The sequence below is a fragment of the Coregonus clupeaformis genome, chromosome 17 (assembly GCF_020615455.1).
Source record: "Coregonus clupeaformis isolate EN_2021a chromosome 17, ASM2061545v1, whole genome shotgun sequence".
In the NCBI taxonomy this organism is placed as follows: Eukaryota; Metazoa; Chordata; class Actinopteri; order Salmoniformes; family Salmonidae; genus Coregonus; species Coregonus clupeaformis.
In genome coordinates this window covers 19,218,572-19,244,820 of record NC_059208.1, presented here as the reverse complement: position 1 = coordinate 19,244,820, position 26,249 = coordinate 19,218,572, and positions in this window count along the sequence as shown.

Below are 26,249 nucleotides of genomic sequence, written 5' to 3'. Positions count from 1 at the left end.
CGCGCTTCTGGCTCACCCTGGTTTTGTGACCCCGGACCTGCCTGTTTTTTGGATACTCTTCTGCCTCAGGAGATCCAGACCTGCTTCTGCCATTATGACTCCTGACTACTCTTCAATCCCGGTAACTCTGACCAGCCTTCTGCCTTGCTACTACGTATTTTGGATTTCCCTTGAACTGTACTGCTGCCTGGTTTCATTCCGCCCTGTTGTGTCTGTGTCTCCCCCCCCCCCCCCAGGACTTCTGGACCACCCACCACCGGCTTCATAGGACGCATCGCTGCCACTGGGAGGGGCACAGACCCAGCGCATTGGACGGGATCCCTGTTACCCCTGGAGCCTTCATTCACTCCCTACTTCCCTTTTCCCTTAAGTTTAATAAACTTTCTGGTGTGACGCAATTGTGGTCCTCTGGTCGTCTGTCTGAATCGTGACACCATATCGCAGAGTGCCGCCAGCCCACTATCAAAAGCTGCGCCAAGTTCTCACCGAGATGGAGGAACAGGAAATCATACGGAAATCAATGAGTGAATATGCTTCTCCACTCGTGATGGTTTGGAAGAAAAATGGCGACCTCCGGATATGCACAGACTTTCGATGGCTGAATGCAAGAACTATCAAGGATGCTCATCCTTTGCCCCATCAATCGGACTGCTTGGCTGCCCTTGGCGGTAATGCTGTATTCAGCACCATGGACCTCACGTCTGGATTTTATAACTTGCCCATGCATGAGGAGGACAAAAAGTATACCGCCTTCACAACACCATTAGGCCTGCACGAGTATAACAGAATGCCACAGGGGCTTTGCAACAGTCCAGCGTCCTTCATGAGGATGATGATGAGTATCTTTGGCGATCTTAACTTCAGCAGTCTCTTGTGCTACCTAGATGATCTCTTGATATTTGCCCCCAACGAACAGCAGGCCCTCAGCAGATTAGAGGTTGTTTTCCAGAGGCTACGGGAGCACAATCTAAAGTTGAGTCCAAAAAAATGCCATCTGTTGCGGAGATCTGTGAAGTTTCTCGGACACATCGTTGACAGTGACGGTGTTGCTGTTGACCCAGAGAAGGTCGAGGTCATCACCAAAATGTCAAAGAGGGACTTGATGGAAGATGATGGCTGCACTCCTTCAGTTCGCAGAGTGAAGTCGTTCCTGGGGATGGTATTTTATTACCAACACTACATACCAAATTGCTCCTCCATCGCAAAACCCCTGTTTGCTCTCACAGCTGGCCAGAAACGGAGAGGAAAGGCCGGGAAGTACAGTCAGAATGCGGGAGTCTACAGAAAGCTCAAACCTGCGGATTGGACCCTTGACTGCGATTCCGCTTTCGCCGGCCCTTAAGGAGAAGCTCCTGAATTGTGTGGTCCTTAGCCATCCAGACTTTTCTAAGCCCTTGGTTTTGTCCATTGATGCGTCTCTTGATGGCCTTGGGGCAGTTCTGTCCCAGATACCAGAAGGAGAAACGAAGGCACGCCCGATCGCCTTTGCCAGCAAGACCCTCACTGGCTCACAAAAGAGGTATCCTGCTCACCGACTGGAGTTCTTGGCGCTCAAATGGAGTGTTTGTGAAAAATTCAGCCACTGGTTGAAAGGCCACACTTTTACAGTGTGGACCGACAATAATCCTTTGACCTATATAATGACCAAACCAAAACTTGACGCTTGCGAACAGAGGTGGGTGGCAAAGCTTTCCCCCCTACACCTTCAGTATCAAACACATTCCTGGGGTAAAGAACATTGTGGCAGATGCCCTGAGTAGAGATCCGTTTGCTAAATCAGTGAGCCAAAGGTTGATCAGTGAGCCCTATGGAAGTCTTTTGGCCGAGGCGGAGGGAACCAAAGAGGAGAAAGTCCAAGATCTCTTCCGGAGTAAGACCCAGTGTCTCCAGGCACTTGATGCAGGGTGCTGTGTAACTATGGACCCCACTCAAGACAGGCTGGCCGGCAGTCAAGAACCCTCTCATGTGAAATCTGCTTGTGAAGCTCATGTAGAGTGGGAAAGGGGAGCAGAGATAAGAGCAACACAGTTTCTCAATGTTCTTCCCCAGGCGGTGCCCTCAGAACAAGACACACTTCCAGCCCTCTCCATCGGCGAGCTGAGGCACAGCCAGGAAATAGATCCAGTTATCAGGAAGTCCTGCCACTCATTCAGAGGGGTGAGCCACCACCTAGGCGAGGGAGGAGGAGGTTAGCTCTTACGACCCAGACACTGTGCAAGCAGTGGCATCATCTAAAAGTCCAGGACGGAGTCCTATATAGGGTAACCAAAGACCCATTAAGCAGAGAGAAGAGGTATCAGTTTGTGCTGCCTGCTAGCTTGAAGGCCAAAGCTCTCGCTGGTGTGCATGACTTCGCTGGGCATCAAGGGCAGGCTAGGACAGCACACCTCGCCCGACAGCGTTTCTTCTGGCCGCAAATGGGAAGAGACATCAAGGAATATGTGAAATGCTGCCAACGCTGTATCCTTGCAAAGACCCCTGAACCAGCTGCCCGAGCTCCCTTGGAGAGCATTCGCACTTCGGCACCCATGGAGCTGGTGTGCATTGATTTTTGGAGTGCTGAGGACTCTAAGCAAAGATCTGTCGATGTGTTAGTCATAACAGACCACTTTACAAAAATTGGCTCATGCCTTTCCCTGCGTAAACCAAACTGCAAAGCAAATAGCGAAGAAGTTATGGGATAACGTATTCTGCATCTACGGTTTCCCCAGAGCGAATACATTCTGATCAAGGGGCCAATTTTGAAAGCAAACTCATAGCTGAACTCCTCAGCCTCACAGGGATTAAGAAAACACACACAACAGCATACCATCCCATGGGAAATGGGCAAACCGAAGGTTCAATAGGACACTTGGCAGTATGTTGCGTGCCCTACCCCCTGACAGCTAAGCAACACTGGGCCCAACAGATACAGACTTTGACTTTTGCGTATAATGCCACCACTCATGAAACAACTGGATATCCTCCATTCTATTTGATGTATGGTCGAGTGCCCAGACTCCCAGTAGACATGGTCTTCAAACAAGTCTTGAGGGATCCAGTCGTGGTGAATTATAAGACCTATGCAGAGAAACTGATGGCGAACCTCCATGTGGCTGCCGACATAGCTCAGCAGCATGCGAGGAAAGGACAGCAACATCAAGCTGATGGCTACAACAAGAGAGTTCGTGGAACCCACTTGAACGTTGGCGACCGAAGTTTTGTTAGCTAATAAAGCAGAGAGAGGGAAGAGGAAGTTAGCGGATAAGTGGGAAGCCACTATGTATACCATCATAGACCGGAACCCTCAGACTCACGTTTACAAAGTCAGAGACGAAGGTGGGAAAACAAAAGTTGTTCATCGAATTTGATGTTGGACGTGAGCTTCTTGCCCATGCCAGAACTAAGCGATGAAGAGACGAATGGAGCTGCCTCGGATGTGGCCAGTGAGTTTCAGCCTCCTTCTGTTGATGCTTTGAGTGGCCTAGCAGTAGACGCTTCTGAGGACCGTACATGTTCGTGGTTAAACGCATCCTCTGACTCTGAGTCTATTGGAGAAGCTGATGAGTCTGAGATGGAGAATGAGATGCCCCACTCTCTGTCCAGGAAGTCTGTTCAACTGACACCCACGAGAGCCCAGTCTAAAGAGGTCAGAGGCCAAGGGGAAAATGAATACTCACCTGTGAGAGACTTGTCGGATTCCAGTGACCCCCTGATTTGCACATGACTGACACTGACTCTGTTGCCCCAATTGATGTTCCTGACTTAGATGAGACAGGGTCTTCGGACGTCAATTCACCTGTTACACTGATTGATAGTCAGATACCCCCTCAAGTACAAGGGTTTGAAAGTCAGGTTGTCAGAACACGTACTGGCAGGGTTGTTAAGGCAGTCGATCGCTTGATAGAGAACATGGTGCAAAACCACTCACCAAGGGTTTTGTTACAGGAGTCAGAAGGTCACTGTCTTTCCGTTCTTTATTTTAGATACATTTTTGAGATTAAGATATTTTTCTTTATTACCAGTAGTATGACCTGAGTCATGAGATGTTCATAATGGAGGGAAAGTGTTCCAAGATTTCATATGATGTATAAGGCATCATATTCACTAGAAGGGGCAGTAGCCTGATCAACTGCTGTTTTCTTTTAACTTACTTTGTAAGTAGCTTTATACGCTGTATATGGGAAATGGAGTCCCAGGGCTATCTTGGACCAAGTGGACAAGAGTTTTATTCTATATGTTTTTGGTTATTTTCCACCCCTCGAAGTGTGAAGGATTTTGGTGAAATTAAAGAGGGGGTGAATGTAACAGGTCAAAGAATTACAGATTTTTGCAACCGTTCATTTTCTATTTTTTATTTTATTTTGTGAGTTGATTTCACCAAAATATTGTATTGTTCAGCATTTCGTGTAGTCTACAGATATTGGGAGAGTTAGTTGTGTAAGTGCGCCCTCTAGAGTTGGTTATATGCGGAGGGATGTTGTGCTTTTCTCAGTCTGCATTGTATTCGGCTGGGAGAGGCGGATTCTGGTCGAGGGTAGAGTGTTGAACATTTTCTCTCTTTGATGTTGAACAGTCTGCATTGTACTCGGCTGGGAGAGAGTGAGAGAGCTGTACACAATAAAGTGCCTTCAAGTACGCCAGTGTGTTGTCTTCAGTGCACCGGAACACAACGCAGTAGTCGGCAAGAGACAGACCGCGCCGGCTACACCTCTTGTAACCTCTGTTTGATTGTTTCAAATGCTACAAGGCCTTCCTGTGTCCAGGAAAGATTGCTATGGAGTTGACCATTCCCAGTATCCTTAACCATAGCTCTCAAAGGTCCCGTCAAACTAGCATAGCCCTCAACCCAGGCTGAAGAATAACCAGCAATACCAAGAAATGTCATCATCTCTCTGACAGTTCTAGGCTTCGGAGCCTTACGAATAGCTTCCAATTGACTGTCCGAAATGCTTCTGTGTCCATGCGTTATTTTCTGACCCAAATAAACAACCTTCTCCTGGCAATATTGCAACTTTTTCTGTGAAACCTTATGCCCCTTTTCTGCCAATACCTGTAGCAATTTAATTGAGTCTTTATGACATGTTTACTTATTCTGTGAACAGATAATTATATCATCCACATACTGAATGACAGTACTTTGCAATATCTGATCTATCCCTACCAAATCGTCCTTCAGTACTTTATTAATAAATGTGAGGGCTATGCTTGAACCCCTGTGGCAATCGACTGTACTCATAGAACTGTCCATTATTTGTGAACCCAAATAAACCCTGACTTTCTACACTAAGTGGAACACTAAAAAATGTGTACCACATAAGTCTAACACCGTGAAATGTGTCGCATCAGGAGGGATTTGGGCTAACAAGGTATGCAGGTCTGGCACTTCTGCTGGAAAATCAGTCACTACCTCATTCACCGCTCTCAAATCATGAATCACACGATAAGTCTCATCAGGTTTCTTCACAGGCAACAAAGGCGTGTTACTCTGAGGATTTTTTATTGTCTTCAAAACAGCTGCTTTCGAAAGTCCTTCAATTTGTGGTTCGATCCCTTGGATTGCTTCATCTTTCAATGGATACTGATTCTTCCAAGGAGGTCTGGCTCCTGGTCGAAGTTCAACTTTCACCGGTTGGGCTGATATCGGTACTGTGTTGAGACCACAACCCTTCTGGAACTTGTTGCAACATCTCCTCTTTCATAGGGTCTGAATCCATCTTCACACTGCAAATAGATTCATGTGTCATCCGTACAGCTTGTGGCTGTCCTTGTCCTTGAGCCGAAATCATGATTTTGAGAAATCGCTGATCTTCACTCCTCCAAATCGCCAAATTCTCTTTCATCGGTACAAAAACAGCTTTCTCTGCTTCTGTCATCATTTCTCCTATATGCTTCTGCTCATAGTCTTCAGAAACCAACAAGGTCACATGTGGCACACTCTTCTCAATCTCAAATTCTTTATCCAGATAATCGTCTGTGTTTATCTTCATAGCTGCTGCTTGTGGTCCTAAAATTATGCAACATGAGTTGAGTTGAACTTTCTTTGGTTGATGACTCAACCATTCCTCTGAGTTCGATTGGGCAGCATTCTTGAAATACTTGAGCGTACAATGAAATGGATATTCAGGAAGCCTCGTATTTGGCATGTTTGCCACAACGAATTTCTCCCATATCTTAGCCGGCATCAAAAAATCTGCACTGAGATTTCCAATCCAAAATACTGAAGAAGAGTCAATCTCTGTCGTCATCAACAATTGGTAAACTTTTTCTTTTGGCACTTCTACCAGACAGCCTTCTGGCGTACATTTTATTGTACAATTCAATCTACACAATGCATCTCTTCCCAACAATGCAATAGGTGTATGTTCCGATACCAGTATGGGTATTGTAGTTTTCTGATTTTTATAGCAGAGCTCAATTGGTTCTGTAAGAGGAATCAGCTGTTTCACTCCCTCAAATCCGATTGTCCGAATCAGTCGATTGGACATAGGGAGATGTGTAGCATCTTCAGGCCGAACACAGGTGAAAGCAGCTCCGCTATCCGCCATCACTTCCAATGGTCGGTTGTTTACTTTCACCTCAATTGTTGGATCTTTTTCCGGTCCTGATGCTACCAGCTGACACCCCCCTTTCGGATCTTCTGGGCACCTCTAGAATCCTGGCTCCGGGCCCCTATAAGGGTTCACCGGTCCTCCAAATGATCTTGACTGTCCCCTGTATCTTCCTCTGAAATTTCCTCTGGTGTTTCCTCCTGGCCCATTACACTCACGGGCAAAGTGTCCAACCTGTCCACAATTATAACAAACTTCTGAAGATTGCTGGAAGTATGGATTAAATCTTCCCCCTCTTCCTCTTCCTAAACCTTCTCATCCTCTTCCTCTCCAATTCTGTGTCTGTCCGGAAAACTGGCTATGGATATGAAACAACTGGTCCCACTAGTGGTGGCTGAGACAATTGCGGTTGGAACTGGTTCGGTTGAAGCTGTAGCAGTGATTGTTGATTTGGTGAACACTGATTCTGCATAACCAAAGCCTATTTCTTCTCCTTCTTCTTATTCTCCACCAGTTGTATTTGATTGGGTTTTCTGAGAGTTTCTTGGTCCTGTTCTTTCTGGTTGTGTTCCTTTTTCCTGTATAGATCCACTTGATGGGCTATATGATCTGTATAGACACCTTTTGCCATGCTTCCAAGTCCAACCACCTCTGCCAGTTTGCTCCTTACTGGTGAGGGCAGCCCCGTCTGCAATGTAGCTCGCAAAATTGACTGCTCTATTTGACTCACATCTGGATCATTTCCGGTAATATTTATCCACACTTGATGAGCTCTTGACACATAGGCTCTCGGATTTTCTTGTTGTCCTAGTGGGTCAATCAGAATGTTGTCAGGATGCACATTTGTTGGAAACATATCTTTCAGTGCTCTCCACAGCCTATTTCTACTTGCAGCTAACAACTCAGGATCATTCACCGCAGTCCCCATATACAGTGGGAAAAATAGTATTTGGTCAGCCACCAATTGTGCAAGTTCTCCCACTTAAAAAGATGAGAGAGGCCTGTAATTTTCATCATAGGTACACGTCAACTATGACAGACAAAATGAGAATTCTTTTTCCAGAAAATCACATTGTAGGATTTTTTATGAATTTATTTGCAAATTATGGTGGAAAATAAGTATTTGGTCACCTACAAACAAGCAAGATTTCTGGCTCTCACAGACCTGTAACTTCTTCTTTAAGAGGCTCCTCTGTCCTCCACTCGTTACCTGTATTAATGGCACCTGTTTGAACTTGTTATCAGTATAAAAGACACCTGTCCACAACCTCAAACAGTCACACTCCAAACTCCACTATGGCCAAGACCAAAGAGCTGTCAAAGGACACCAGAAACAAAATTGTAGACCTGCACCAGGCTGGGAAGACTGAATCTGCAATAGGTAAGCAGCTTGGTTTGAAGAAATCAACTGTTGGAGCAATTATTAGGAAATGGAAGACATACAAGACCACTGATAATCTCCCCTCGATCTGGGGCTCCACGCAAGATCTCACCCCGTGGGGTCAAAATGATCACAAGAACGGTGAGCAAAAATCCCAGAACCACACGGGGGGACCTAGTGAATGACCTGCAGAGAGCTGGGACCAAAGTAACAAAGCCTACCATCAGTAACACACTACGCCGCCAGGGACTCAAATCCTGCAGTGCCAGACGTGTCCCCCTGCTTAAGCCAGTACATGTCCAGGCCCGTCTGAAGTTTGCTAGAGTGCATTTGGATGATCCAGAAGAGGATTGGGAGAATGTCATATGGTCAGATGAAACCAAAATATAACTTTTTGGTAAAAACTCAACTCGTCGTGTTTGGAGGACAAAGAATGCTGAGTTGCATCCAAAGAACACCTACTGTGAAGCATGGGGTTGGAAACATCATGCTTTGGGGCTGTTTTTCTGCAAAGGGACCAGGACGACTGATCCGTGTAAAGGAAAGAATGAATGGGGCCATGCATTGTGAGATTTTGAGTGAAAACCTCCTTCCATCAGCAAGGGCATTGAAGATGAAACGTGGCTGGGTCTTTCAGCATGACAATGATCCCAAACACACCGCCCGGGCAATGAAGGAGTGGCTTCGTATGACGCATTTCAAGGTCCTGGAGTGGCCTAGCCAGTCTCCAGATCTCAACCCCATAGAAAATCTTTGGAGGGAGTTGAAAGTCTGTGTTGCCCAGCGACAGCCCCAAAACATCACTGCTCTAGAGTAAATCTGCATGGAGGAATGGGCCAAAATACCAGCAACAATGTGTGAAAACCTTGTGAAGACTTACAGAAAACGTTTGACCTGTGTCATTGCCAACAAAGGGTATATAACAAAGTATTGAGAAACTTTTGTTATTGACCAAATACTTATTTTCCACCATAATTTGCAAATAAATTCATAAAACATCCTACAATGTGATTTTCTGGAGAAAAAAATTCTCATTTTGTCTGTCATAGTTGACGTGTACCTATGATGAAAATTACAGGCCTCTCTCATCTTTTTAAGTGGGAGAACTTGCACAATTGGTGGCTGACTAAATACTTTTTTCCCCACTGTACATGTCTAAACAAAAGACAACACTATGCAAGTAACCATTTCACTTTACCATTTACACCTTCTGTATCCTGTGCATGTGACAAATAAACTTAGATTTGATTTGATATTGTGTTTGTTTACCAAAGACGGTAATGTGAAGAACAACATGACCTGCACCAAACTAAAATTAGAATATAACATTAGGCCAACGAGACAGTGTTCAAAAATTCTCTGGTAGAATGCCCTGCTTTTATTTCGTCACACTCACAACCGTAAGCTATTTTCTGTAATTAGCTAACCATTAAATTGTAAATAATTATCTTGTGAGTTTGTTTTCCTGTAATAAGGAATACAAGTTAGCTAAAGTTAAGACCTTGTCAGCTATATGATATTGTCATTATTTGAACTGTCTAGCCAGCTAACTTAACTTTAGCTAACTAGCTAACAAGCTAGAAACTAACCAATACATTGTTTAGAAAGTTGCTTTTAGTTGCCTGTTTTGCTAAGTTGACATATACTAAATTCATTTTTAAATGGGATACGTTTATTGGTGTTAAAATACACCAGTTATGATTTGTTGGACCACCAGGCTGCGGATGTCATGCAGCCTGCCATTTTTGTGTTTACACTTTTTCATAACGACAATGATAAGTTTGATGTCGGACAACAATAGAATGTTAAGAACTGTGTACAGACATGTTGATAGACATAGTATAAACCAGCTTTTTGTCTTGAAAGCTTTGGTTGTTTAGTACACTACCGTACTCACTCTGTATTACACATGGCCTCACATGTCAAACCTTAAATAGATGGGTGGGGCTAAGGCTTAAGAGGGTGTGAACGATGCTGAATGGGTGTAGACAAAGCACAGCTCTCCAGTAGGTGTACCAAAATATTCAAGAGCCATTTTCTCAAAAGTGGGGTTACAAGTTTATCAGCTTTCAAAGCAGAATTACTTTCCCATTCCTCAGCTGTACTCTACGATATACCATTTTCTAGTTCAGAGTCTCTACTTTTATCCAATGTAAAAAACACAATTTCAAATGTTGCTACATAAAAGACCGAATTGAGCCAGTCGGTCACAAATATGCAGATAAAATGGAAATATTCATAGACCGGAGAGTTAGTAATCAGAGTGCCTATGATACTGATAGGGACACTGCTACCCCAGTGAAACAGGAAAATATCAGGCATTTTTCATAATACTGTAATACAGTTGAGTTGCATTCAATTCAAAGAGATTTCTGAGATGAGACAAACTAGATAAAGTTCTAGCTATGGCATGACATCAGCCTCAGTAGAATACATTCATTAGCAGTATGCATATGTGACCGATTTTTAAATTATGTATTTTTTACATTGGATTAAAGTAGAGACTCAGAGCTAGAAAATGGTATATGAATACACTGCAGTTGAGGAACAATGAGAAAGTAATTCTGCTTTGAAAGTTGATCAACTTGTAACCCCACTTTTCAGAAAATGGCCCTTGAATGTTTTGGTACACCTACTGGAGAGCTCTTAATATAATATATAATATGCCATTTAGCAGACACTTTTATCCAAAGCGATTTACAGTCATGCATGCATACAGTTTTTTTGTGAATGGGTGGTCCCGGGGATCGAACCCACTACCCTGGCGTTTCAAGCCCCGTGCTCTACCAGCTGAGCTACAGAGGACCACCTCTTCTTTGACTACACCCATTCAGCATCATTCACACCCTCTTAAGCCCCACCCATCTATTTAAGGATTCACATGTGAAGCTAACAAACTAGGTTCAATGTTAGTTAGCTAACATTAGGCTATAACTACCAATGCAAATAGTTATTTACTACACAGATCATATACATAATGTTAGCTAACGAGCCAGCAAGCTAACTAACAGTACTCTTTAACTTGCAATAAAAACGACTTTCTGACAAAATTAGAAACTTACAGTTGAAATCGGAAGTTTACATACACCTTAGCCAAATACATTTAAACTCAGTTTTTCACAATTCCTGACATTTAATCCTAGTAAAAATTCCCTGTCTTAAGTCAATTAGGATCACCACTTTATTTTAACAATGTGAAATGTCAGAATAATAGTTGAGAGAATGATTTATTTCAGCTTTTATTTCTTTCATCACATTCCCAGTGGGTCAGAAGTTTACATACACTCAATTAGTATTCGGTAGCATTGCCTTTAAATTGTTGACCTTGGGTCAAACGTTTCCGGTAGCCTTCCATAAGCTTCCCACAATAAGTTGGGTGAATTTTGGCCCATTCCTCCTGACAGAGCTGGTGTAACTGAGTCAGGTTTGTAGGCCTCCTTGCTCGCACACACTTTTTCAGTTCTGCCCACACATTTTCTATAGGATTGAGGTCAGGGCTTTGTGATGGCCACTCCAATACCTTGACTTTGTTGTCCTTAAGCCATTTTGCCACAACTTTGGAAGTATGCTTGGGGTCATTGTTCATTTGGAAGACCCATTTGCGACCAAACTTTAACTTCCTGACTGATGTCTTGAGATGTTGCTTCAATACATCCACATCATTTTCCTTCCTCATGATGCCATCTATTTTGTGAAGTGCACCACTCCATCCTGCAGCAAAGCACACCCACAGCATGAGGCTGCCACCCCCGTGCTTCACGGTTGGGATGATGTTCTTCGGCCCTTTTTCCTCCAAACATAACGATGATCATTATGGCCAAATAGTTATAATTTTGTTTCATCAGACCAGAGGACATTTCTCCAAAAAATACTATCTTTGTCCCCATGTGCAGTTGCAAACCGTAGTCTGGCTTTTTTTACGGCGGTTTTGGAGCAGTGGCTTCTTCCTTGCTGAGCGGCCTTTCAGGTTATGTCGATATACAGTGGGGAGAACAAGTATTTGATACACTGCCAATTTTGCAGGTTTTCCTACTTACAAATCATGTAGAGGTCTGTAATTTTTATCATAGGTACACCTCAACTGTGAGAGACAGAATCTAAAACGAAAATCCAGAAAATCACATTTTATGATTTTTAAGTAATTAATTTGCATTGTATTGCATGACATAAGTATTTGATACATCAGAAAAGCAGAACTTAATATTTGGTACAGAAACCTTTGTTTGCAATTACAGAGATCATACGTTTCCTGTAGGTCTTGACCAGGTTTGTACACACTGCAGCAGGGATTTTGGCCCACTCCTCCATTCAGACCTTCTCCAGATTCTTCAGGTTTCGGGGCTGTCGCTGGGCAATACAGACTTTCAGCTCCCTCCAAAGATTTACTACTGGGTTCAGGTCTGGAGACTGGCTAGGCCACTCCAGGACCTTGAGATGCTTCTTACGGAGTCACTCCTTAGTTGCCCTGGCTGTGTGTTTCGGGTCGTTGTCATGCTGGAAGACCCAGCCACGACCCATCTTCAATGCTCTTACTGAGGGAAGGAGGTTGTTGGCTAAGATCTCGCGATACATGGTCCCATCCATCCTCCCCTCAATACGGTGCAGTCGTCCTGTCCCCTTTGCAGAAAAGCATCCCCAAAGAATGATGTTTCCACCTCCATGCTTCACGGTTGGGATGGTGTTCTTGGGGTTGTACTCATCCTTCTTCTTCCTCCAAACATGGCGAGGGGAGTTTAGACCAAAAAGTTATATTTTTGTCTCATCAGACCACATGACCTTCTCCCATTCCTCCTCTGGATCATCCAGATGGTCATTGGCAAACTTCAGAAGGGCCTGGACATGCACTGGCTTGAGCAGGGGGACCTTGTGTGCTCTGCAGGATTTTAACCCATGACGGCGTAGTGTGTTACTAATGGTTTTCTTTGAGACTGTGGTCCCAGCTCTCTTCAGGTCATTGACCAGGTCCTGCTGTGTAGTTCTGGGCTGATCCCTCACCTTCCTCATGATCATTGATGCCCCACGAGGTGAGATCTTGCATGGAGCCCCAGACCGAGGGTGATTGACCGTCATCTTGAACTTCTTCCATTTTCTAATAATTGTGCCAACAGTTGTTACCTTCTCACCAAGCTGCTTACCTATTGTCCTGTAGCCCATCCCAGCCTTGTGCAGGTCTACAATTTTATCCCTGATGTCCTTACACAGCTCTCTGGTCTTGGCCATTGTGGCGAGGTTGGAGTATGTTTGATTGAGTGTGTGGACAGGTGTCTTTTATACAGGTAACGAGTTCAAACAGGTGCAGTTAATACAGGTAATGAGTGGAGAAGAGGAGGGCTTCTTAAAGAAAAACTAACAGGTCTGTGAGAGCCGGAATTCTTACTGGTTGGTAGGTGATCAAATACTTATGTCATGCAATAAAATGCAAATTAATTACTTCAAAATCATACAATGTGATTTTCTGGATTTTTGTTTTAGATTCCGTCTCTCACAGTTGAAGTGTACCTATGATAAAAACTACAGACCTCTACATGCTTTGTAAGTAGGAAAACCTGCAAAATCGGAAGTGTATCAAATACTTGTTCTCCCCACTGTAGGACTCATTTTACTGTGGATATAGATACTTTTGTACCTGTTTCCTCCAGTATCTTCACAAGGTCCTTTGCTGTTGTTCTGGGATTGATTCGCACTTTTCGCACCAAGTACGTTCATCTCTAGGAGACAGAACGCGTCTCCGTCCTGGCGGTATGACAGCTGTGTGGTCCCATGGTGTTTATACTTGCGTACTATTGTTTGTACAGATGAACGTGGTACCTTCAGGCGTTTGGAAATTGCTCCCAAGGATGAACAAGACTTGTGGAGGTCTACATTATTTTTTCTGAGGTCTTGGCTGATTTCTTTAGATTTTCTCATGATGTCAAGCAAAGAGGCACTGAGTTTGAAGGTAGGCCTTGATATACATCCACAGGTACACCTCCAATTGACTCAAATGATGTCAATTAGCCTATCAGAAGCTTCTAAAGCCTTGACATCATTTTCTGGAATTTTCCAAGCTGTTTAAAGGCACAGTCAACTTAGTGTATGAAAACTTCTAACCCACTGGAAAAGTGATACAGTGAATTATAAGTGACATAATCTGTCTGTAAACAATTGTTGGAAAAATTACTTGTGTCATACACAAAGTAGATGTCCTAACCGACTTGCCAAAACTTTAGTTTGTTAACAAGAAACTTGTGGTTGAAAATTGAGTTTTAATAACTCCAACCTAAGTGTATGTAAACTTCTGACTTCAACTGTGTATCTGAAAATGTAGCTAGACTCTTACCCGTATACATGGATGAATGCTTCATGGCAGACTGGAACCATTTAACTCCGTTTTGTTTGTAGCTACATCTTATTTGGCCAGCGTTGTGTCAAGTCACTCCGGTTCACACTGACCGTGGAGTGTGCCGAAAGTAGCTCATTACTTTCTACAACTGATCTGTCGATAGCGCCTGCTAAATTCAGGGCATCAATGTTGTTGAGAAAAGTAGCAAAACTTATGCAGTTCTCGATTGCTAACGTTATATATCTTTCAAAACGGTGCAGTAGAAAGGACTGTCAACACATACTGAATAGCTCATGTTATAGACAGAAGCATGCTACATGGCAGACCAATCCAAACTCATCTCAACCGATCATGGCTAGCGGGAAGGTTCCTGTCTTTTTCCGTGGCTAAACCAAATAGGCTCGTATTTTAACAATTTTATTCGTATTTATGGAATAAATACAAGTTTGTTATTAAGGCACATGAAAGTTTATATGTTCCAGAAGGCATTTCTGCCAAAAAACGCATTTTGATAAAAAAATCAATGTTTATGTTCAAATGCCGCTCCGGTGAAGTAGTGACGTGCGACATATGTCTAGTTTCCTGAAACGAGTCACATATGGTGTGCTGCTGCTGTCTCTCTTCCTCTCCCTATCAAAGCATGCTTGGCTAGAGGACTGATAACAGACGTGAAAACACAGATAAGGAAGTGAACGCAAATATTTATGATATTCCTTCTGAATTCTGGGTAAAACATTATTAAAAAAAAAAAGTAAAGCGAAGTGTGTATTTTGTGTGTTCTCGTCACGCTGTCATTTTTCCAAAAGCAAAATGAGTCGTCTTTTGTTTTTGTTTCTAAATTGGCTGTTCTTCCAGCAGTGTTGGCTGTTTGTTTGTTGGGACTGGTTATTGGTTTCCATAACTACAGTGATGACCAATGTTCCCTCTAAACTGTGCGCGTGCGAGACTGTAGCCCCGAGACTGCCGCACAGAGATTGAACTTCACTCAACTTTCTAGAGTTTTCCCTGTTAGTTAACACTATCAACGTTTCCCTTTACTGTGGCAATTGTGGTCGAATCAACGCAATATTAGCCACTTTCAATGCATCATACCGAAACAAAACGAACTATGCAAGAATGTTGTAGGCAGAACGCATTGTAATAGGATTCTATTGCATTGACACACATGACTCAGCCCATACTCTACACAGACCGGTGCGGCAAAACCAATTAGAGCTGCAGTAGGCCTATACACAAATCGACCATTGCCATATATGGATCTGTGCCATTTACTTTGAACTGGACAGTTTACAGCATGAGCGGCGTTAAGTAGATGCGCTTGTTTTGAGATCGAAGCGAGAGCCAGGTGTGCACATTTTATTCATATCCTTTGCTAGTTAGTGAGTCATTAGCCCAGTTATAGATAATTTGTAGTCAGCAATAGGGGAGTGATTGCTTCCTACAACAGCACAAAACATGTACATTTCTAAACATCTTTGAAAAGCAAGTCAGGTAAAGAGCTTTTTTTTTGTCTTTAAGTGTGTATTTTTAGACAGGCTTGAATAAGCTAAGTAGCCAATAGGCAGAGGGTAGCATAATTTGTCTGATTCTCTGTAATGATGGTATGGGAATAATAATGCATTTTATTTTGTAAAGTGGTTTCTTGCATCAAATAACACAACGCTTTCAGTCACCTCTGAAGGACAAGTGCATAAACAGGTTAACGTCAAGCCCTGCATGATTTTTTTAAAAGCCTCATGGAATGTAAGCCTACATTGAACACCACACATTGGCTGCTACTGAATTGTTTTTTATGGTAGGCCACTCTGGTAGGCCTACATTATGATCAAATGGCCACAGTAGCCCACTTGGCCGCTGTTAAAACTGTAATTTAAACGGGTACAGCCTCAGTGTTCACAGTAAACGCGCGCTGGAAGTTGCACAGAATTTTCACAACATTCAAGTTTGCACTCAGCAGACCTGAAATTTACTCAGTGCCAAAACATTTTTTGAGGGAACATTGGTGATGACAGTAGGCTAATTGTTTCTAAAGCACCACTGTGCGTCTGTTAGAAGATTGCAATAGACATTACAGGATTTGAGAATTTGTTAGAATAAACGCAAATAATTCTGAGACCAAAGTATAATTTTTGGGGATCACATAACAAACATTTTCTGAGAAAATAATAATTTGCAGGAATTGATTGGCCAACTGTATTTGTATTTATATACAAGGCAGCAGCTACTCTTCCTGGGGTCCAAGGCACTTACAATACACATAAAACAAAAGATAAAACAGTACATCATATAACATTATTACACCACTACATATCTAAAATACAAAATGTATAATACCACCATACAACAATATTACAATGTACGTGTGTGTGTAGAGTGCATGTGCTAGCACCTGTGTGCTAGTCGTTTAAACAGACAGCTCGGTGCTTTCATCATGACAATACCTGTTGCAAATACAAGTAGTGATAAAGTCAATCTCTAATCTACTTCGAGCCAGGAGAGATTGACATGCATATTATTAATGTTTGCGCTCTGTGTACATCCCAGGGCCAGCCGTGCTGCCCTGTTCTGACCCAATTGTAAATTTCCTAAGTCCCTCTTTGTGGCACCTGACCACACGACTGAACAGTAGTCCAGGTGCGACAAAACTAGGATCTGTAGGACCTGCCTTGTTGATATAATTTTTAAGAAGGCAAAGCAGTGCTTTATTATGGACAGACTTCTCCCCATCTTAGCTACTGTTGTATCAACATGCTTTGACCATGACAGTTTACAATCCAGGGTTACTCCGAGCAGTGTAGTCACCTCAACTTGCTCCATTTCCACATTATTCATTTCAAGATTTAGTTGAGGTTAAGGGTTTAGTGAATGATTTGTCCCAAATACAATGCTTTTAGTTTTGAAATATTTAGGACTAACTTATTCCTTGCCACCCATTCTGAAACTAACTGCTCTTTTTAAAGTGTTGCAGTCATTTCAGTCGCTGTAGTAGCTGACGTGTATAATGTTGAGTTATCCGCATACATAGACACATTGGCTTTACTCAAAGCCAGTGGACTGTTGTTAGTAAAGATTTTTTTAAAGTATGGGGCCTAGACAGCTGCCCTGGGGAATTTCTGATTCTACCTGGATTATGTTGTAGAGGCTTCCATTAAAAAACACCCTATGTTAAAGCTATAACACAAGTTTTTCCAGCAGCAGACTATGACCGATAATGTCAAAAGCCACACTGAACTCTAACAAAACAGCCCCCAAAATCTTTTTATTATCAATGTCTCTCAGCCAATAATCAGTCATTTGTGTAAGTCGTGTGCTTGTTGAATGTCCTTCCCTATAAGCGTACTGAAAGTCTGTTGTCAATTTGTTTACTGTGAAATAGCATTGTATCTTGTCAAACTATTTTTTTCCCAAAAGTTTGCTAAGGGTTGGTAACAGGCTTATTGGTCGGCTATTTGAGCCATTAAAGGTGGCTTTACTATTCTTAGGTAGCGGAATGACTTTTGCTTCCCTCCAGGCTTGAGGGAACACATTTTGTAGTAGACTTAAAATGAAGATATGGCAATTGGTAATGTGTTTACATATTACATATTACAGCATATCAATGAATGCATATCAAAATGTTGGTGTTTTATAACGCTTGCACTTCTAGAGGCCTTAACAAAGGCTTCCAAACTGGCAGTGACTACAAGGCAAAACAGACCAAAGGACATGGCAAATACTCACCCATTAAAGGTTTGAGACTTGCTGCCACTGCAATCTGTCCCCTATACACATTTCGCCAGAGATGGCGCTGACAGACATTGCAGCTCTGCTTCTAGCTCCTAAGCAACTTTGCAGTATTATGTTTTTTTGTGTGTTATTTCTTACATTATTAGCCCAGAACGTTTTTTGTGTTATTATATACAGCCGGAAATAACTTTTGGATAGGCCTGCCGGTAACTCACCAGCATTATGACCAGGAATATGACTTTCCCGAATTGGATCCTTTGTTCATACCTCCCAGGGCAATTTAACTTATCCCAGAGGCTGCTCCAAGACGCCACCGGCATGGAAGAGGTATTCGGAGTGGACCTCTAGTCTGACTCAGGAGGCGGGCACACCATCCACCGCTTCCGAGTACATTACTCGCTAATGTTCAGACTCTGGACATTAAAGTAGACGAGCTCAGGGCAAGGATCTCCTTCCAGAGAGACATCAGGGACCGTAACATAATCTGTTTCACAGAATCATGGTTCCCTCCGGATATACTGTCCCCGTCCATACAGCCAGCTGGGTTCTCAGTACATCGCACAGACAGGAATAAAGAACTCTCCGGGAAGAAGAAAGGCGCTGGTGTTTGTTTCATGATTAACTACTCATGGTGTGATTCTGATAATGTACAGAAACTAAAGTCCTTTTGTTCACCCGACCTATAATACCTCACAATCTAATGCGGACCGTATTACCTCCCAAGAGAATTATCTTCGGTTATAGTCACAGCCGTGTATATTCCTCCTCAAGCCGATACCACGACGGCCCTCAAGGAACTACACTGGACTTTATGCAAACTCAAAACCACATATCCTGAGGCTGCATTTATTGTAGCTGGGGATTTTAACATAGCAAATTTGAGGAAAACGCTACCGAAGTTCTATCAACATATTGACTGTAGTACTCGCGCTGGAAAAACACTGGACCACTGCTACTCCCCCTTCCGGGATGCCTACAAGGCCCTCCCCCGCCCTGCCTTCGGCAAATCAGATCACGACTTAATTTTGCTCCTCCCTTCCTATAGGCAGAAACTCAGACAGGAAGTACCCATGCTAAGGTCTATTCAACATTGGTCTGAGCAATCGGACTCCATGCATCAAGATTGTTTTGATCACGTGGACTGTGATATGTTCCGGGTAGCCTCTGAGAATAACATTGACGTATATACGGACATGGTCACTGAGTTCATCAGGAAGTGTATAGGGGATGTTGTTCCAACTGTGAATATTAAAACCTACCCAAACCAGAAACCGTGGATAGATGGCAGCATTTCGCGCAAAACTGTGCGAACCACCACATTTAACCATGGCAAATTGACGTCAGTACAGAGACAAAGTGGAGTCGCAATTCACCGGCTCAGACACGAAACGTATGTGGCAGGGTCTACAGACAATCACGGATTACAAAGGGAAAACCAGCAACGTCGCGGACACCGACGTCTTGCTCCCGGACAAGCTAAACACCATCTCCGCCCGCTTTGAGAATAAAACAGTGCCACCGACATGACCCGCTCCCAAGGACTGGGGGCTTTTGTTCTCTGTGGCCGACGTGAGTAAGACATTTAAGCATGATAACCCTCGCAAAGCTGCCGGCCCAGACGGCATCCCTAGCCGCGTCCTCAGAGCATTCGCAGACCAGCTGGCTGGAGTGTTTAGGGACATATTCAATCTCTCCCTATCCCAGTCTGCTGTCCCCACTTGCTTCAAGTGTTCCTGTACCCAAGAAAGCAAAGGTAACTGAACTAAATGACTATCTCCCCATAGCACTCACTTTTGTCATCATGAAGTGCTTTGAGAGGCTAGTCAAGGATCATATCACCTCTACCTTACATGACACCCTAGACCCACTTAAATTTGCTTACCACCCCAATAGAACCACAGATGATGCAATCACCATCGCACTGCACACTGCCCTATCCCATCTGGACAAGAGGAATACCTATGTAAGAATGCTGTTCATTGACTATAGCTCAGCCTTCAACACCATAGTACCCTCCAAGCTCATCATTAAGCTCGGGGCCCTGGGTCTGAACCTCGCCCTGTGCAACTGGGTCCTGGACTTCCTGACGGGCCGCCCCCAGGTGGTGAAGGTAGGAAACAACACCTCCACTTCGCTGATCCTCAACACAGGGGCCCCACAAGGGTGCGTGCTCAGCCCCCTCCTGTACTCCCTGTTCACCCACGACTGCGTGGCCATGCACGCCTCCAACTCAATCATCAAGTTTTCAAATGACACGAGTAGTAGGCCTGATTACCAACAATGACAAGACAGCCTACAGGAAACAGCAGAGGGAGCACGCCCCTATCCACATCGACGGGACCGCAGTGAAGAAGGTGAAAAGCTTAAAGTTCCTCAGTGTACACATCACTGACAATCTGAAATGGTCCACCCACGCAGAGAGTGTGGTGAAAAAGGCGCAACAGTGCCTGTTCAACCTCAGCATGCTGAAGAAATTCGGCTTGGCCCCTAAGACCCTCACAAACGTTTACAGATACACAATTGAGAGCATCTTGTTGGGCTGTATCACCGCCTGGTATGGCAACTGCACCGCCTGCAACTGCAGGGCTCTCCAGAGGGTGGTGCGGTCTGCCCAACGCATCATTGGGGGCACACTGCCTGCCCTCCAGGACACCTACAGCACCCGATGTCACAGGAAGGCCAAAAAGATCATCAAGGTCATCAACCACCCGAGCCACGACCTGTTCACCCCGCTATCATCCAGAAGGCGAGGTCAGTACAGGTGCATCAAAGCTGGGACCGAGAGACTGAAAAACAGCTTTTATCTCAAGGCCATCAGAATGTTAAATAGCCTTCACTAGCCGGATACCACCCGGTTACTCAACCCTGCACCTGAGAGGCTGCTGTTCTATATACATGGACATGGAATCACTGGAGACTTTAATAATGCAACACTAGTCACTTTAATAATGTTTACATACTGCTTTACTCATTTCATATGTATTTACTGTCTTCTATTCTACTGTATTTTTGTCTATGCCACTCCGACATTTCTCGTCCTAATATTTATATATTTCTTAATGGCTTTCTTTAACTTTTAGATTTGTGTGTATTGTTGTGAATTGTTAAATACTAAGTCTGCACTGTTGGAGCTAGGAACAACATTTTGCTAACCCGCAATAACATCTGCTAAATATGTGTATGTGACCAATGAAATTTGATTTCATTTTATTTGAAATAGGAGTGGCAATATCGTCCACTATTATCCTCAGTAATTTTCCATCCAATTTGTCAGACCCCGGTGGCTTGTCATTGTTGATATGTTGCTATCTTAAAATGAATGCACTGGATAAGAGTGTCTGCTAAATGACAACATAAAAAAAGTGATAATCTATCTCTGCTTTATTTTCCAGTTCCCAGAACCTCCATCAGAATGTTCCCTGGAATGACTGTATTGTTTTACTAAACATGGGTTTCTCACTTGAGGGAGAGTGTCAATATCATCGACAGTGCAAGAACAACACACAACATCACATCAGTTAACCTTAAGAACAGCCATAACGATCTGTCCAGTGCTTATCTGTCCTCAGACCAGAGTTTAGAGCCAGGGTTAGCCCTTGGCTGATTGGGTTAATTGAACACCCACACAGATAGAAGACAAAAGGATCCAATGCACTCTATTGCATATTGCACTGAGGCATATGCGGAAATTATTAAATGAAATACATATTGTCTTATTATTATTAATGATCATTTCTCAAATGTGTTTCAGAAGAAGATACCAGTATTATGATTTATGAAAACATGTAGTCCAACAATAAGTCAGCATTCAACTGGCACAATCATAGCCTTGCATTTTATCAGAAATCATTAGAATATTTGAAAATCAGTCTTATTGTTTGCATGTGCATACTGAGAGAAGATAAATTAAAGGGGACTTTTTAACTGACGATCTTGAGCCAAATTTGAACACACATAGCACCTCAACTATTTATCCTTCCCTATGTGACAATCACAGTGGAAAGGCCTTTCCAGGTCCTGATAAGTGTTAATAAATCACCAGAATTTCCCAGTTCAAAATGCAGTGAATTCCTAAACAGCAATGCCAAAGCATTTCTGATCACAAAAGTTAATTCTTTTGGTCCTTTTTTTTTGCATATCTACTGATATTAAATAATTAGAATGGCACTGCACTGTTGAAATTAAGTGCTTTGTAACACCAAAACTAATGGTAACTGAGCTGCCATCAACTTGAAGGAGACGAAACCTTAACTTTGTTGGAGTATTGAAACAATCATCCTGCGATGTTTTGAAACATAACATGGTGTGTTGTAACACCACTTAATCAAGTGTTGTGCAGCACCTTGCCAGGAACTGGGGGCACTAACAGAAAAGATTGAAAACACTATTTCGGTGTTTTGAGTCCTGTTTAGTGCAGAATTAGAAACCTTTTCTTTTGGTGTCATTTCCTCTCTCTAAAGCTTATAAACACCATGATGATGTTTTGAATCCTGTCTAGTGGAAAAAATCATTTTTTTCTGAGGTGTCTTAATGTTTAAAATTATTTTATGTATTTGATCATTTGCCATTTTATACTATTTTGGCAGGTATTGTCAAGCTCAGTGATCAAATCACCAACACTAACTGGAGGTTGAACTGCAAGAATTGTGGATTCTGCACCTCTTCTGTTGATGATCATGAATGTGGTAATCGGTGCTGTCCTCATTGAACGTCAATTTGCCTGACGGTTTATCATGATCCATAACACCTCATGGCACAACAAGCTTAATAGTAATATAGAAATATACTTTTCTTTCTTCAAACATGTATACAACGTTGTGTGAAAGAATCCTAAAGTTTAAAAAAATGTTTTACCCACAATCCTTCAAGGTGATCCTCAAGAAAGATACTTACATTTTGAGCAACATATTTAGTTGGATTAATTCTTAGAATATTTTGGTAAAATGAAATTAAAAATGATAAACTACTTGCATACATTTGACACTTTATTGAGACAGTTATGAAATGACAGAGGAGATACAGATAGGTAGGAGAAACAGATTGAAGGGTTGGAGTGGGGAATTTAACCCCGGTCTTCGGTGGGGAGAGGGATGGCGAGTCTAAGCCGGGTTCGTTAATGCTAGACCACAGGCTCTGCACGACTTGCATTCATGTTTTATTCATTATGTGATAGTTGTTTTGTTTTTTGTCAGCCCTGAATAATTTCTTACAGTGTGGCTGTGTGGTTGAGTGGGTCAAATTCCATCTTACTGCCCCTCCTTTTTCTAATATGTCTAAATAAAGCATTGAAAAAATAAAGGTGGAATTCCACCGTTTTTGTGTTTTGATGCTGCATTTTACATGCACTTAAACCCTCAAAGTGTTTTCACAACACTCTCAAAAATAACATTATTCACATTGATTAACCGCTTTGGGTGTTTTAGAGTCATTCATTTCTGTTTTAAAACACTTACATTGAGTTTACATTCAAACAGCCTCCAAACACCAGATTTCAGCTTAGGCCCACTACTTTCCATGATTTCATTACACAATCATGGTGTTTTGAGACTTTGTCTGAATCCACTACCAATATTTCTATACAGTAGATATATGCTCCCAGAACCAGCCATGCAGCAACACTGGTACTGCAGAATTAAGTGGGACTACTTTTAATTGCTCATTATGTTGAAAGAGAAAAGGCATCTGCACAGATGGCTGTCAAAATATACGACTTGCCAGTAAAGATTTGCATCTCTGTGATCATTTGCATGGTACTCTCTCTGTGCTGTTTCTCTATCCCCCCTCGAAACTGTCTGGGTAAACGCTGCAAGACATCTGGAAATATTCATTCCCAAATGGCTGTTCCAACTAGCGGAGTCCACACCTGTCACTCAACCACTTTACACTTTACAGGTGATGTTTATATATCTCTCACATTGGAATCTATGGTGCTATGTTTAGCTGAATAAAACTACATTTACCCCTTAGTGGTAACACTTTACTTGACACCCAGTGTAATAACACAGTCATGTAGCTCAGTTGGTAGAGCATGGCGCTTGCAACGCCAGGGTTGTGGGTTCAATTCCCACGGGGGGCCAGTATGAGAAAAATTTTTTAAATAATGTATGCACTCACTAACTGTAAGTTGCTCTGGATAAGAGCGTCTGCTAAATGACTAAAAAATTAAAAAAAAAAAAACCTTGTCATAACATGTCAACAGCTGACATAACTTGTCATAACCTGTCATAATATTGTCATAACACTGTCATGACACATATATTTAGACCTGTTGTGAAATATATTGCATTATTTTATGGCTGGTTATGACACCTACATAAGAGTGTCAAAACCCACAAAACCTAACACACAAGGAGAAACATTCCATTACACGATAGCCTACTTGTCAACAGTCTTTTAGTTATACTGTCTAACATTTTCTGAAATGGACCATATTGAATTATCATTGTAATTGCTCACACATTGATGTCAGACATCAATTCTCTGTTGCTGATTACTGGGATGAATGCAGGAGCAGATTTCAGGAGTGGGACAAGACACCCTCTTTTTGACTGATGACTGACATAATGGCATGTACTGTACGTGATAGGCCTATCTGGCTTGTATGATGCTAATGGTCATAATGCTTCTTGACAGTGTCATAAAGTGTATTTTCTTAGTCCAAGTAAAGTGACACAGGATGGTCATAATGCTTCTTGACAGTGTCATAAAGTGTAAAAACTTTAAAGAATTCATTACAACAACAATAAAGGCTTTAAGAAACAAACTTTCAAACAAAAGAAAACTTATTGGCAAAATACATTTGAACAAATGTGGGTTTTGACACTTTTATGTAGGTGTCATAAACAACCATAAAATAACAATATATGTCACAACAGGTGTAAATATTAAGGTCATGAAGGTGTTATGACCATGTTATGACCGGTTATGACAAGTTATGTCAGCTGTTATGACATTTATGACATGGTTATGACCGTATCATAACATGATATGACGCTAGGTGTCAAGTAAAGTGTTACCACATTAGTATTACTGCAGTGTTGGTTTGCATCACTTTTTCCATCATTGTCAGGTGTATAAAACACCATATGAAAATTAACAATGTTATCTCTTTTTTGCATTCCTTATTACCTTACTAAGACATATTGACAGGCCTATACTATCACTCTATCTATCTAACTAACCTGATGCACCCTAAATGTTCCCCTCATTTAACTTCAGTGAAATTACATCAGGACTAGCCTCGGATGCCCAGGCTTCGCTCAAGGTAAGGTGAAAGCCTGTGACAGAGGCTATATCAGGCAGACATGATAAACTGTACTCTTGGAGGGAGTCTCATTCACTTGCCATGATGCAAGTAAGGATATTGTAGCTATCAACTTCGATCAGATTCCTCTTCTATCTGAAGATCTTACAATGACCAACGAGTTTACCAAAGATACATGAACAGGAGACAGTAAGCTATTGATTCACAAAACCACTGTGATGTACTGTATAGATTTCTCAATTTTGACTTTATCTTTTTCCATTCTTCTCTTAGATACAAGAGCATGTTGACATTTGAGAACCGGTGACTGTGATGGTTGTGAAAGGCTGTTTTCAACATTATCTGGAAACTTTGAGCACTGTAAATGTCCTTGCTGAAGAGAGGGAGATAAGAACAAATAGTATTCTGCCTGTCTCTGTCAGGTGACTACTGTGTCTCTTGAGATCTGTCAAGGATCTACAGATATGCCCTTTATAAATCTCTTCCTCTCATCTCTCAATTAATAAAGGTCTCATTTGAAGGGGGAGACTGATAGTTTGCTAATGATGGTAGAACAGAGGTGAGAAATTTGACATTTTAGTCAATGCTGCCATCTAGTGTAATGTTAGCCACATTCTAGTCATTCTGATTCAATTTATTTTATATTTTCAGAAACCTTTATGTATACAGCCACCAGGGGTCTCTGTTTGACACAATGATGCACTATTGAATGAGCAAAGTAAACCATCTAAAAGATTCCAATCGGACTGGGAATTCGATGATATGACATATGATATTTGTCTAAAACTGTAATTATTTGAAAGTCAAAGAGTTTACATACATAGTTTACTACATACTATTCAAGGGTTTTTCTTAATTTTTACTATTTTCTACATTGTAGAATAGTAGTGAAGACATCAAAACTATGAAATAACACATATGGAATCATGTAGTAACCAAAAAAGTGTTAAACAAATCAAAATATATTTTATATTTGAGTTTCTTCAAAGTAGCCACCCTTGCCTTGATGACAGTTTTGCACACTAT